At 43.0% G+C, this 13,766-nt stretch overlaps 1 long non-coding RNA gene across 1 annotated transcript; it reads left to right on the plus strand.

Moving 5' to 3' along the window:
- The first annotated feature begins 2,257 nt into the window (after positions 1 to 2,257).
- LOC148116734 (uncharacterized) lies at positions 2,258 to 11,808 on the plus strand. The gene is made up of 3 exons (XR_015733738.1): positions 2,258 to 2,387; positions 9,455 to 9,604; positions 11,510 to 11,808. It is a non-coding gene; the product is annotated as an uncharacterized LOC148116734 (long non-coding RNA).
- The last annotated feature ends 1,958 nt before the right edge of the window (positions 11,809 to 13,766 follow it).

Consider the following 13,766-nt stretch of genomic DNA (forward strand, 5'->3'; position numbering starts at 1 on the left):
TCTCTACGCTCGCTAGCTCATCTGGGGTTAGGGGACCACCCACGTCCTCGTTCTTTGAAGGGCCTGCGGTCCGGTGAGTGTCTCCCCTGGTACCTCCTTCCTGGTTCAGGTCTCTCTCTACGGTCACTGTACCCCCTGTCACTGTTATTTCTGGGGCAATCTCTTTTTAAGTGGTTCCTGGAGCCACAAGAAAAACATTCTGAGATACTGTTTATTCTGTCCTGGAACTCAACCCTTTTAGCTGGCCTAGGGTCCTTTCTAGATAGGTGATGATCCCTCCTTAAGTTATCCTCTGCAATTAAACGGTTGGTGAGCGTGTCTAGAGATATGTGTTCTATACTGAGACTGTCTAGTTGTGTCACAAAATTGTCCCAGCTAGGGTCTAATAAATTTATGATTATGCTCATCATGCTCTCCTCTGTAATTACTTCCCCTCTCTGAAGCAATTCAGCCCTGGTAGCATTGAGCTTTAACAAATGCTCACTCATGGAGACTCCTGGCCTGAGTCTGGCAGAGTGAAAGTCCCTAGATATCCTTGTAGTGGTGGCTCTACTCCTGCTGTAGAAAAGACCATAAAGTTTTTGCATGACCTCGTATACTGTCATGCGATTACCTATGCTAGGGTACATTGCAGGTGAAATGTTAGTTAACAATAAACAAAATGCCTTGTGGTGAATACAATCAATTTCAAATGACCAAGGTTTCTTGGGTGGTTTGGAAATTAGAAAAAGTACATTTTCTCTCATGAATATTATTTGTAATTGTTGGCTCCACTCTAAAAGATTTTTTCCATCTATTTGGAACTTCGGAAAATTAATTGGCAATGTCCCAGAATTGTGTGAATTATTACTTACAGAGGGTAGTTGTCCATGGTCCCAGATGTGAGTGAATTCCCAATAGGGTATTGATATGCTTGAGGTTAGGTTAAAAAAACAGGCAGTCACTTCTTTTTTTTCTCTCTCAGCAAGTGAAGACTGAGCATGTGTGAAGCTCATTTGCTGCTGGAAGTCGCCGGGTGAGAAGCTCACGGCTGAGGCTCCTGGGTCTAGGGCCAGGCCTGCCAGGGGGAGGTCGGACTTACCCGTGGAGCATCTGGATCGTGCGCTGGACATCTGGAGCTGTTCCTGGACGTCTGGTTCCTCTCAGGGCTTCGGCGGCAGGCCTGGAATCCTCGTGGTCGCTAGGTGAGGCCTCCAGAAGTTTGGCAGCTTGGCAGCGGCGGCGGCCGGTTCCAATTCACAGGCGTTGATTGCGGAGTGGGCTGGGAAGCCCGGTGGAGGTTGCAGGGTAGGTGAGTGCCTCGCTTGGTCTTTTTCTTTCAGGTCTCGCGCTGACGGTGGGTAGAGCGGTGCGTTCGAGGTTCATCGTGGGACCGGTGTGTTTGCCATAGGTTGATGCTTGCTGCTGTCGAGTATTGCCTCCCTCGAGTGGAACAGGGTCAGTGTATCGGTGCCTTGGGTCGCCCTGGTAGTGTTCCGAATCGCTGAGGTTTCTTCGTGATTTGAAGCAGGTGCAGGAGGCTTGAAAGCGGAGCCGAATGCTGCCACAAGAGTCTCTATGGCTTTTTCTATCTCGAGCTCAGTAGGCAAACTCCTGGATTTTTGAATTCTTTCTTCATTATTATTTTTGTAGTATTCTTCATTTACTTTGGGGTTCGTATTGGTTCGTGCCAATCGGTTTGGATCCAGGCTTCCCATTGGTTGCTGGCCATTCAAAGATGGCCGCCGGGAAAAAGACATGAAAATGGATTTGGCTAGGTCCGGTATGCCTGGTTGGAAGGGCTTCTCTCTTACCGGAGTTGTGGTCTCCTGGATTCGTTCCTGGGCTTCCATTGCTGCTCCATGATTCTCTAGAAGACTTTGGAGGTTCACGATGAACTCTTCGTTGCTGGCAGGCGCTTCCATCATTTTTAATATGGATAGCCTGAGTTCATCTCTCTCTTACGAAGTGTCCCTTTTTTGATTGCTTGCCGTTTCCTGTTGTCTCTCGTCCCTGGGTAGTGAGTCCAGATCGATGTCCTGCTCACTCTCAGTCGGTGTGGTTCTTGGTATGGCACCTCCAGGCGTCAGTTGTGCAGCCATTTGCCTGGTAAAAGCTCTGGTGTTTATTCTGTTTTTCTTTGCAGAATAAGCAGCTTGTTCAGTCATTATTCCGAGTTATGGGCAACCATCCTCTGCTACCATTCTGTTAGGTTGATGGATCTTGCCCAAATAACTCCAGACACAATGTAGTGTTTCTAATGGCTTATTTATTAAATATTCAAATATTGAATTAGCTTACTTTTACATCTGTATCTGACCTATGTCCTTTCCTTACAGATGTGAAACTGGAACTGCTGGATGACCACGTGGGAGCGGCCTTTTGTACTTGGAGGGAGGAGCTTTGAGGTAAGGTGGGGCTATGGGATAATGGGTTGTGTGGTTGGGTTAACCCTTGCAGGGTAGTGTGGAATAGATATACAAGCAAGTTAGACATTCACCTGACACACCTACAGTAGCCAATAGGAGCTGAGCAAATCTCAAACTACTACTACTACTTCTTCTTCTTCTTCTTCCTCATCCTCCTCATCCTCATCCTTCTCAGCCACTTTCTTGATAAACTGTTCCAGATCATATCCATGACCAAAATTGTGACAGGAGAAGAGGGAAAACACCGCTTTAAAACTACAGATGATTTTAATGTGCCTCTATTTAAAGGCAATTTCATGAGAACAGAGCTGCTAGGAGGGCATGTTAGTGAGTCCTAAGTCATATGGAAATATTCAAGAGTGATCTGCCAAAGACAATAATGCATGTACTGTATTCCTGTCAGATGCTGCCATGCTAAATTAAACCAAAGGAAGCCACAGACAGGAAGGGAAGCTTTAAAAAAATTTCAGTACATTACGCTCAGTTTCTCTAGCAAAATTCCTTTTATTAATGCCATGATTTTTAATCAGTGAACTCCCAATTTGCAGAGAAATATATTAGTCTTGTCTATATAACGCAGCCAGTTTGATTAGCATTTTTTATGATGGAGTCACAAATTGTGCAAAGCCTTAATGAGACCTGCTTAGTTTTGGCTTAGCATACTGTGTAAACCCAGACATTATTGTTTATAAAACATGGTTTATGGCATATATGAACCCAACTAATTGTGGCTTATTCAACAAATCAAGGTTGTGCGATTCCAACTATAATTTGCTTCTGAAAAAGGCTTGGAGAGAAAATTAGATCACTGTATTGTAAGAGAATAAAAGGCATTCTAAAGGAAGAGAAGGAGACTGCAGGAGAAAAGTAAATGAATTCTTTGGGTTTGTGTTCTCTCATTTTAAAAAATAGGAAAGTTCTAATCAAATTGAGGGGAATCACAGAAACCTTTCTAACTTTCATTCATACATTTTCATCACCATATCTCTAAAAATTCATAAGTGAAATTGGTGATCTAACAAAAAAAGATCTAACTTACCTTTTGTGTCAAGTTTTGTACCACTCAGAGGTCTGAGAGTAGGCTACATAATAGCAGTAATTTGAAGAGATCTTGGAGACCTCCAGAAAATTATATACCACTGGGTTTAATGTCTCTTCCAAGAATTTTGGTGGAAGGCTGGCTAGCCAAAACAGCTGGTGGGGAAAACAGATTTAGGGTTGCACCTGGCTTTAGCATGAGTGGCTCTTTTGTGCTCCCTTGTAAAGACTGCTCCATTTTACCTGCTATTCCTTAAAAGATAACACACACACACACACACACACACACCCCAATGGTGGGTTGCCCCCAGTTTGCACCAGTTCTATAGGCCCACCAACCCTGATGTCATCAAAATCTATCTGTTCATGCGCAGATGCATCTGTGCTTGCGCAGAATAGCGTGCGTGCGCGGCCCCATTGCGAACTGGTAGTAAAGGTAAGTAGAACCCCCACACACACCCACACACACAGACAAAAGAGAGAGTCAGAGACAGAGAGACAGAATATGTAGGAAGGCAGAATCTCATATATTTGGAACATAGACACTGTAAAATGTGAGGCAAACATATCCTGTGATACAAAAACCCCATTCTGGATTTATGGAGCAAGTGAGATTCTGGAAAAGTTGGGAACGACGGATATTGCTATTATTTGCTTGCCCAGAGGGAGGTATGGACAACCTCTTTTAGCTTGTACGCCTCACTTTTTATTCAGCATGAGGGCCATGAAAGGTGTTGAGTGAGATGACAACATAACCAGAAGGCAGAGCTGAACAGCTCGTTTTTATTTTTTATTTTTATATTTAGTGTTTTAAAATTAATCTAAAAATATTTTATTCTTACATTTATTTGTTAATTTTTTTTTTAGAATAACAGAGTTGGAAGGGACCTTGGAGGTGTTTTAGTCCAACCCCCGGCTTAGTCAAGAAACCCTACACCACTTCAGACAAATGGGTTATCCAACATCATTTTTATTTACTGGATTTTACCCTACCTTTTTAATATAATATAAATATAAGATCATGCCTCTTTTGAGTATATAGGGGAAGATTAAAAATAAAAATGGGTATGTTTTGTTCCTGTCCACTCTTATCTTTGTATTTGCAGCGAAAGAGAATTTAGCTTGTTGAGGCTGTACAATAAAATTCTGGTTCATTGTTAGAGGAAGAGAAGGAAGAGGAATGGAATGGAGTATCCTGGAACTCTAAATGCAAGTACTCCATATTACAAGACTTGGTTGCAGTTCATACTGGGACATATTTCTTATACAGCAAGGTACAAGAAAAAACAAATAATGAATTAAAATAGAAAGCATCCTTCTGCAGCACCAGAGAAACATACTCTGGGGAGGTTTTTTATTATTATTATTTGCAGAAAACATGAAATGACTTGTCCAAGAGCTTTCAACATTACTGAGCCAATGCAAGAGAGCTTATCCTGAATTTCCTAGTAAACTGGCCAGTATATTAAATCTCTGCATTAAAATTCCGCCTATGCTTGTCGGTAAAGAGTATTCTTTTTAAAAGAACACCGTTTTTGTCTCATCCTCAGCTGGATTGATTTCCCCATTACAGCCACCCATTCTTCCGGATTGACTATAAAGAATGAGGGCATTTTGGAGGGCCTCGCAAGTGTGACAATGAAAGAAACATTTTCTACACTCAGAGCAATTAATTGATCTCCGAGCGTCAATACGGCCACAGAGCGGTTGCTTGGCAGAGAAATGAGACGACACTGCAGCTGAGGAGCGATGGGCTTTACTTGCTTCTGACTCAGTGAACTGCAGAGAGAGGACAACCTCAAATTGAGAATAGCTATTAGCTGTCATTGGCAGCATAGATTTTTGCTTTAATAGGAAACAAAACAGTGATTTCTAAATGGTCTGCATTGTCAGGCTCTTAAGGGTCAGTGCTTCTTGCATTCAGCATGTAATACAGAGAGCCTGTTTGGTGTAGAGGTGAAAATGCTGGCCTAGAAACCAGAGGTGGGTTTCAGCAGGTTCTGACCAGTTTTGGAGAACTGGTAGCGGAAATTTTGAGTAGATCGGAGAACTGGCAAATACCACCTCTGACTGGCCCCGCCCCCATCTAATCTCTGCCTCCCAAGTCCCAGCTGATCGGGAGGAAATGGGGATTTTGCAGTAACCTTCCCCTGGAGTGGTGTGGGAATGGAGATTTTACAGTATCCTTCCCCTGACACACCCACCAAGACACGTCCACAGAACCGGTAGTAAAAATTTTTGAATCTCACCACTGCTAAAAAACACGAAGCTGTGAATTTTAGTTTCATTTTAGGCATGAAAGTCAGCTGAGTGACTTTGAGCTGTCACTCTCTCTTTGCCCAGCCCACTCCACAGGGTTATTGAGGAGGAAGGGGTGTTATGCACGTTTGCTGCCTTGAGTTACCTATAAAGTAATAAAGGTGGGATAAAAATCTAATACATGTGTAAATACATCTATACTTGATGCCACTAGTTCTTGGCGTTGAGGAAATCTTATATATAGAAGCATACCTGAACTTCTCCAAGATAGCTTTAGAAGAGGGTGCACAAGCTTTTGTGTCTGGGGTCCTTCCTGAACATACTATGGCAAGGCACGGTTGGGTCATGCATGTGGGCAAGGACAGGATTTGGGTGTTTTTCTGGATTTCTGGTCAGTTTGGAAAGGGTTCATAAGAAACTCCTTTGATACGTTTTGCTGTATTAGTGCATTTGCCATCTCAAAAGGTAAGAAGGCCATCTCTCCTTGTTCAGTCATTATGATTGTGGGATATTCCAAGTTTACAAAAATTGGGTTGGGGAGGCAATCCTGATTTAGAGTTTATGGATGGCCACCACAGATTTAGAAGCTAGAGAAATACCTGACAGGTAGTTAGCTGGACTGGTTTATGACACTACTGCTCTTTGTGATACCTATCCGAGATCAAGAACCACCACGAGCTGTTTGGGGTTAAAAAGTTTTCCTGTGCTAATTTATAGTGTTGCTACTATCAAATCAATGGCAAAAATGAAATAGCACTTTTGTTCCTGTAAGGTAAGGCTGGAAGACAACTTATATATATATATAAGTTGAGGGCACCCACTCTCTGGAACCAACTGCCCCCAGAGATAAGGAGAATCCAAGACCTCGGTGCCTTCTGCCGTGCCCTTAAAACTTTCTTTTTTCAGCAAGCCGGGCTGGCTTAACACTTTTAAATGGTTTTAACTGGTTTGTCATTGTTTTTTAATCATGGGGCCAAATTTATATATATCTTTTTAATAGTATTTTAATGTTTGTAGTTTATGTTTTTATTTGGCTGTACACCGCCCTGAGTCCTCAGGGAGAAGGGCGGTATATAAATTTGATATAAAATAAAAATAAAAAATAAATATATAACCTACACCCAAATTTGGCCACATGAAAACATACATACAGTATCCCAAACCTAGAAAACACCCCTAGATGGCACCTGCGGAATCTTAAATGATTATTTTAATAAAAACCTAGTTGAAAGCTAAAACCCAGTAGAGGCTAAAGCACAATACGAACAGTTGTCTAGTTTAATGAAGAGTAGGGCTAGGGGTGACACAGCAGTCTTTCAATATTTGAGATGCCATCACAGAGAAGATGGGGTCTCCAAAACAACTGAGGGACAAGAGGGCAGGACAAGAATTAACAGATGGAAGATCCAATCTAGAATTAAAGAAGACTTTCCTGTCAGGGAGAATAATTAATCAGTGGAACAGCTTGCCTCCAGAAGTTGTGCTCCATCACTGGAGGTTTTTAAGTGATTGGACAGCCAATTGTCTGAAATGGTATAGGATCTCCTGCTCAAGAAGGGGGTTGGACTAGAAGACCTCCAAGATCTGTCTGACTCTGTTATTTTGTATTCTGTAAATTGAGCTGACATTTCATGAGACTGCCCAACTTAACCTGCGACCACGACCGAGACCAGAATTTCTCTTGGCAGCTGTTAAGTAAGTCTCACCCGATTTTACAATCTTTTTTTGCCATGGTTGTTAAACAAATCACTTGCAGCCATTAATTTTAGCTGAGATGCTGAAATGAAACACTCAACACTCATGAATTCACTTTTGAGGTCACCAAACTCTACAAGACTCTGGGCAGCTCACAACCTAGAAGCAAGTAAATAGTAAAACAATAAGAACAAAGATGATATGCATCTGGAAGAAAAAAATAATAGTGTAATTCTCCGGGGATTCAAAACTACCCTATCCAAAGTCTTTGGGGAACAGCCAGCTTTCAATATTTTTTTTGAATGTATGGATCTCTTGGGAGATGCTTTTGTAGAGGCAGATGTTGCAACAGAGAAGGCAAACTTCATACATCCCAAGAGATGGACGTTGTTTAATCAAAGGAAATTGGAGCACACTGTTCAGTCTTACAGACTAGGTGGAAATAGATGGTCTCTTAGACAACCAGGCCATAGGCGATGGAAGGCTTTGTAGGTCAGGGGTCCGCAACCCTGATCTGTGGACCAGCACCGGGCCATAGCATGTCAGAAAACGGTCTGTGCAAACAAGCAAAGCCCCATCCGCAGGATGCAGGCAACACACAAAATCACGCCCCCTCTGGTCCCCAGAAAAACCTCTCTACACAGAACCAGTCCCTGGTGCCCAAAAGGCACTGTTGTAGGTGATAAGCAAGACCTTGAATTACACTCAGAAGCCATCTGGTAATCAGTGCAACTCATGGAACTGTGGTATCATGGGGGTATATCAAAGTGTGCCCGTTATTGTCTGTGCCATTGCATTCTTGACTGGCTGTAGTTTCTGAATATTCTTTGAGGGTAGTAACTGGGTGAGCTCCCGTTACTTGTCCCAGCTTCTGCCAACTTAGCAGTTCGAAAGCACGTAAAAAATGCAAGTAGAAAAATAGGGACCACCTTTGGTGGGAAGGTAACAGCGTTCCGTGCGCCTTTGGCGTTTAGTCATGCTGGCCACATGACCAAGGAGATGTCTTCAGACAGTGCTGCCTCTTCGGTTTTGAAATGGAGATGAGTACCGTCCCCTAGAGTCGGGAATGACTAGCACATATGTGTGAGGGGAACCTTTATCTTTACCTTTTACCATGTGGAATGCATTGGAACACTCCACTAGTGAGGTGACCAGGGCATTAGTGGCAACTGGCACACTATATGGATCAATGCAAAGTTGACCACTCCTGACCACAGTGCCACCTTCTCTTCAGGCAAGAGCCATGAGTCCCAGAAAAAAAATACCCCAAAATGTGCAATGGCCTGGAATGGGAAAGGGCAATCCCATTCAAGATTAGAGTTGAAGAGTTCCCAGAGTTGGGAGTCCCAAATATAGCAAGCTATTCAGTCTTCTCAGGATTGAGCCTAGATCATTTTTGTTGTAGTTTCTATCTGCAGCAGGATGTCCGTCCGTCAGTCAATCATAGCAATTATAAGTCAACTTTGTTCCCACTGCTGATGTTCTAGAACAGAGGTGTCAAACTCACGTCGTCGATGCAGTGTCATGTGACATATCTGGACTCCCCCCCCTTTGCTAAACCGGGTGTGGGGGTGGCCAGCGTATGATGCATCTGGCCCGTGGGCCAGGAGTTTGATAGCTATGTTCTAGAATGTTGCTTTATCTCATCATTAACAGCTTTAATTAGCTAAAGTTCCCATTTAAAACAGCAGATGTTGTAGCTTTCTTAAGATGTGGGTATTTTTCAGTCTGAGTTTTTTCATTCAACAGGTTTCAAAGATGCTCCAAGTATAAGTTTTTTTAAAAAAAAAAATCAAAGGTTTTTTTTTTATGCATAAGAGGCTCCTGCTTTTCTATAGTTCTGAGAACTTGACAACTTCTTTCTCTTGGTATTTTTGAGCTTACTTTCTTCTTGAAAGTGGAAGAGAGGCTATTGGTGATATTTACTGTTACATATCTATGACCCTCCATACTTTCCAGTCTGAGAAAGAACTGAGTTTTTTAAATGCAGGACAATTTTTGCCCAATACTAATTATTTATTCTCTTTTAACCTCCCCAACATAATGTTCTCCAGATGTTTTGAACCACAATTCCCACCACGTGAGAGCCATCACTCTAAACAATACCATGGAGAAGGACTTTCTGATTATGTCGTAGTGATAGACCCCTCAAGATGCTGTGGTATTGTGGATGGGGTTTATTTGCTGAAGTACAAGTAATATGGGTGAGTTAACACGATACGTGAATTTATCTGTAAATTCATACCTTACATCGAGCAATAATGTTATTTGTCTTTGGCTTAGAGTTTGGGTTAAATATAACAATCGTGGTTCTTAAACATAGCTTGTGGCTTTGGATGTTATAGGTCCAATTTAGTGACTTAAGGCTGATATTTATGACCAGTTTGCCCCAGTGCAAATAAAGTTTCTGACCACTTCTCAAGGGTGGGATAATACGATGTCACATTCTACCCACTGACAACCTACTAGGAATGCAGTCCTATCTGGCTCACTTCTGAGTTTCATTTCATTATAATTTCACCAGTGGAATAGTGAAAAGATGTCCTTTAAAAATGCACTAATGGAAAATAATTGGGAAAAATGGTAAAATTGTACAGTAATGTCTTTTAAAAAAACAGACTACCTGTGGATATACCAGATGGAGGGTATTAAGTACGAAGGGGAGTGAATGGAGAGGGACTCATATAAAGCCCTCTTTCTCTGAAAAAAAAACAGTCACTGTTTGCTATCTTTGCAGGGGCGAGAAGAGCAAAGAAGCACAAGAACTTGCAAATTAAGGACCATGGCAAATGCTTAACATTAGACCATTGCCATGGTCAAAGTGGAAGAGGGGACTGAAATACAGAAAGGGATTTTTAAGCCAACTTCATTTCCAGCTGGTTTATACATGGGAGTAGTCAAGTGGCTTAAGGAGGCAGTGCAGAACAGCCCTTACTCAACCTTCAGCTAAATGCTGGTTTAAAAAGATAAGTGAAACCAGACAGGGGTAGCAAAAGCCATGAAATCTGCAATTTGGCATATATTTTTGACTATATCCTAAATATAGTGGATGGTGTGTTGACACAATTGGAAGTATTGCCTGAAAAATTTGGCCCAGACTACAACCTTGAAGGCTTCACTTCAATTCCTCCTTGAACTAACATTTCAGTGGCTGTTCTTGGGTCCGTCACTTTCTTTCCACCTACCTCCTCATTCTGAAGATCTAATAAAGATTTACTCCATTTTTCCTGAACCAACGCCTTCCAAATGTGTACTTCCAGCTGGCAGCATTCTAAGTTGAATCTTTTTAACCAAGAGCATGGAGTAAGCAAAGCTCTTGCTGATGTTTGAGAACTGCGAAAGGTTTTGAGAAGTTCTAGAAACAGCAATCTGGGGAAATATGGAGATGAAAACGAAGAAAAGAAGGTACTGCCATCCATCCAGGCGGTTTTCTTGGGAAAATGAAGATCTTTGCTGCAGCTGGACTTAAATTTCATCCTTAAAAAGAGCCTTGATTCAGTCTGCCAAATTCAGAAGAAGAGAGGCAGTTGGGACAAAGAAAAAGATATAGATTGCATAAGTACCTACAGATGAATTCCCATGTAATAAAGAATCCCGCCCCAAACTAGCTCTGTTTGCAAACAGGAGAAACTTCTGGCCTGAGCTCTCTCATTTACATAGCTGTGTAGGCTGTTCCCCTCATATAGGCTAGTTGCTTGCATTTGTTGGCACTGGGACTATGCTAAAGCTGGCATTCTACCCTAGTGGGCATAGTGCCACCTGAACAGATGGGCCCAAGTACAGGCATATTCAAGAGAAGCCGAATTCAAGAGAGGTGGGTTTTTTGTTTTGTTTTTTGGCCTGCTTATAATGGGCAGGATATCAGCACAGGAAGCTGAGTACAACAGCAACTTGGGCAATGCTTCAGCAAATTTAAGAGAGAGTCGTAGATGACAAATATTTCAGAGAAAAACCACTTGGGAGTTGAACAATATAAAATATAATTCATATTGTAGATAGAGATGTTCTTTCATGTGACTGAAAGGCTTGGACTGCCTTGAAACCTCTTTGAATTTTATTTAGAGGTCAGAAAATTGTTGTTATCTATCTATCTATCTTCTTCTTCCTAGAGTATTCCTGCAAGTGCAGAGTCCACTTTTTGGATCATTGAACGCCACTTTGCATCTCCAGGACACAGGCCCACGGCTTGCATATCTTTGTTGATGGTGTCTTGCCATCTCTGTTTTGGATGCCCGCGAGGTTGCTGGCCATTGATTTCTAGTTGGTAGGCAGTCTTGGCTATGGTGGAAGGTGCTGCTCTCAGGACATATCCATGCCAGTGGAGCTGGCCTTCTCTCATCTTCTCGATATTTGGTGCCACAAATATGAATGGTGTCATTTGTGATGTGGTCAAGAAAGGAGATGCCCAATATCCAACAGAGCATTCGCATTTCCATGGCATGGAGATAGCGTTTGGTCCCTGTTGTTGCTGTCCAGCATTCAGTGTCATACAGTGCAACAGGGCGGATGGTTGTCTTGTAAATCTTAGATTTAAGACAAGATGGCATTCGTCTGTCACATAACACAACAGTGAGTTCTTGCCAACGCATCCAGGCTGCATTCACTCTTGCTCGAACCTCACCATTGATGTCGCCATTGCCTTGGAGGTTGGATCCCAGATACCGAAAAATGGCCACCTTCATTAGGTTTTCTCCATTGATTTGAAGCGTTCTAGGGGTGTTGACAGTCTCTAAGAACTCAGTTTTCTTGATGTTGAGGTGGAGTCTGAAATGGTTGAGGCGATCATTCCATGTTTGAACTTGCTGTAGTTTGCCTCTGGTGGTGGAAGCAAGCACAGCATCATCAGCATAGAGCATAGTTGTTATCTATGCCTCCTGAGATTCAGGGTTTTATAATAGAGGTGCATCACACTTTGTTAAGACATTATTGATATAGCTATGGTTGATTATGCAACCGGAATGAGGTTTTCAACCTTAAGTCAAAAGCCATAGATCTGTGATGGGAAACCTATGGCACGTGTGCCCGAAGTGGCACGTGAAGCCATGTCACCTGGCATGCGCGGTGTCGCCTGTTTCTGTTCCAGGTTTCTGGCATGCATGCACATACAATGATCAGCTGGCCTTTGTGCGTGCAGCAGTGCTGGAAACTGGAAGAGCTGGTCTTCCATTTTCCGGTGTGAGCATGCGTGCCGGCCAGCTGATTGGCGCATGTGCATGCGTGGCAGTAACCGGAAGACTTGCTTGCCGGTGCGCATGCATGCACCAGAAACCAGAAGTACCTTATCTGGTGTGCACATGCCCCCTGGGCAGCTCCTCTTCCTGGTCGTGGCCCTGATGAGCACGAAGTGCTCCCTTTTGGCACTTGGTGCCAAAAAGGTTCGCCATCAATGCCATAGATCATTTCCCCACTAGGAATTTATAACATCTTCTAAAATCATCTAATCACCGTTGTCTCAAAAATACTTGAAAATGAAGGCGGTCTTTATTTTACTTCAACATTGCCTGAGTGATGCTGTGATATTCAATAAGTCATTGATGGGAATATAGAGCCATCATGTCCAAATCATGGTGGCTGGTTTCACACAGAGCATGCTAATCAGAAATCAAATAACCCAAATGCTGGGCTTAATGGAATGTTTGAAGACAGACCTAGAATTGCTACCTTTGTAGAACCCTTCTTTCTATTAGGCATGCCTCTTTTCTCGCCCTTTTAGCTGATTCTCAAGGAGGATATGTATGTATGTATGTATGTATGAATGTATGTATGTATGTATGCAGGTGTGGGTTGCTGGGGGTTCACAGGGGTTCGGGAGAACCTCTAGCTAAGATTCTGTGCAGATTGGAGTACCCCAAAATCCCACTCCTGGCTGGCCCCTCCCATTCCACCCTGCCCCTTCCAGGAGTCCCCACACGGCCCGTTTTGGATGCAGGTAACTTCAGGGTGCACGCGGAGGCTTGGGGAGGGCAAAAAACCAGGCCTACCGGAAGTTCAGGCCCATTTCTGGCCTCCAGTGGGCCTCCAGAGCTTGGGGAAGCCATTTTCGCCCTTCCGGAAGCTCGAAGAAAGCCTCCGGAACCCTCCCTGCTGTGGTGCAGGATGTCAACTAGGCCACGCCCACCATGGCAATGCCCACCCAGCAACCAGGTAGAGAACCCCTTGCTAAAATTTTTGAAGCCCACCCCTGGTATGTATGTATGTATGTATCTATGTATGTATTTATTTATTTACATGGCTACTCAACTCGCTCTCAGTGATTCTGGGTGGCTTACAAGGATAAAACCCCAAAATAAAACAATAAAAAGTAGTAAAAAGGCAATAACCCCTCATCCCCCTGATGACAATGATCAAATGAGCCATTTGATGGGC

The sequence above is a fragment of the Pantherophis guttatus genome, chromosome 1 (genome assembly GCF_059756535.1).
Source record: "Pantherophis guttatus breed Tessera chromosome 1, ASM5975653v1, whole genome shotgun sequence".
Classification (NCBI taxonomy): Eukaryota; Metazoa; Chordata; class Lepidosauria; order Squamata; family Colubridae; genus Pantherophis; species Pantherophis guttatus.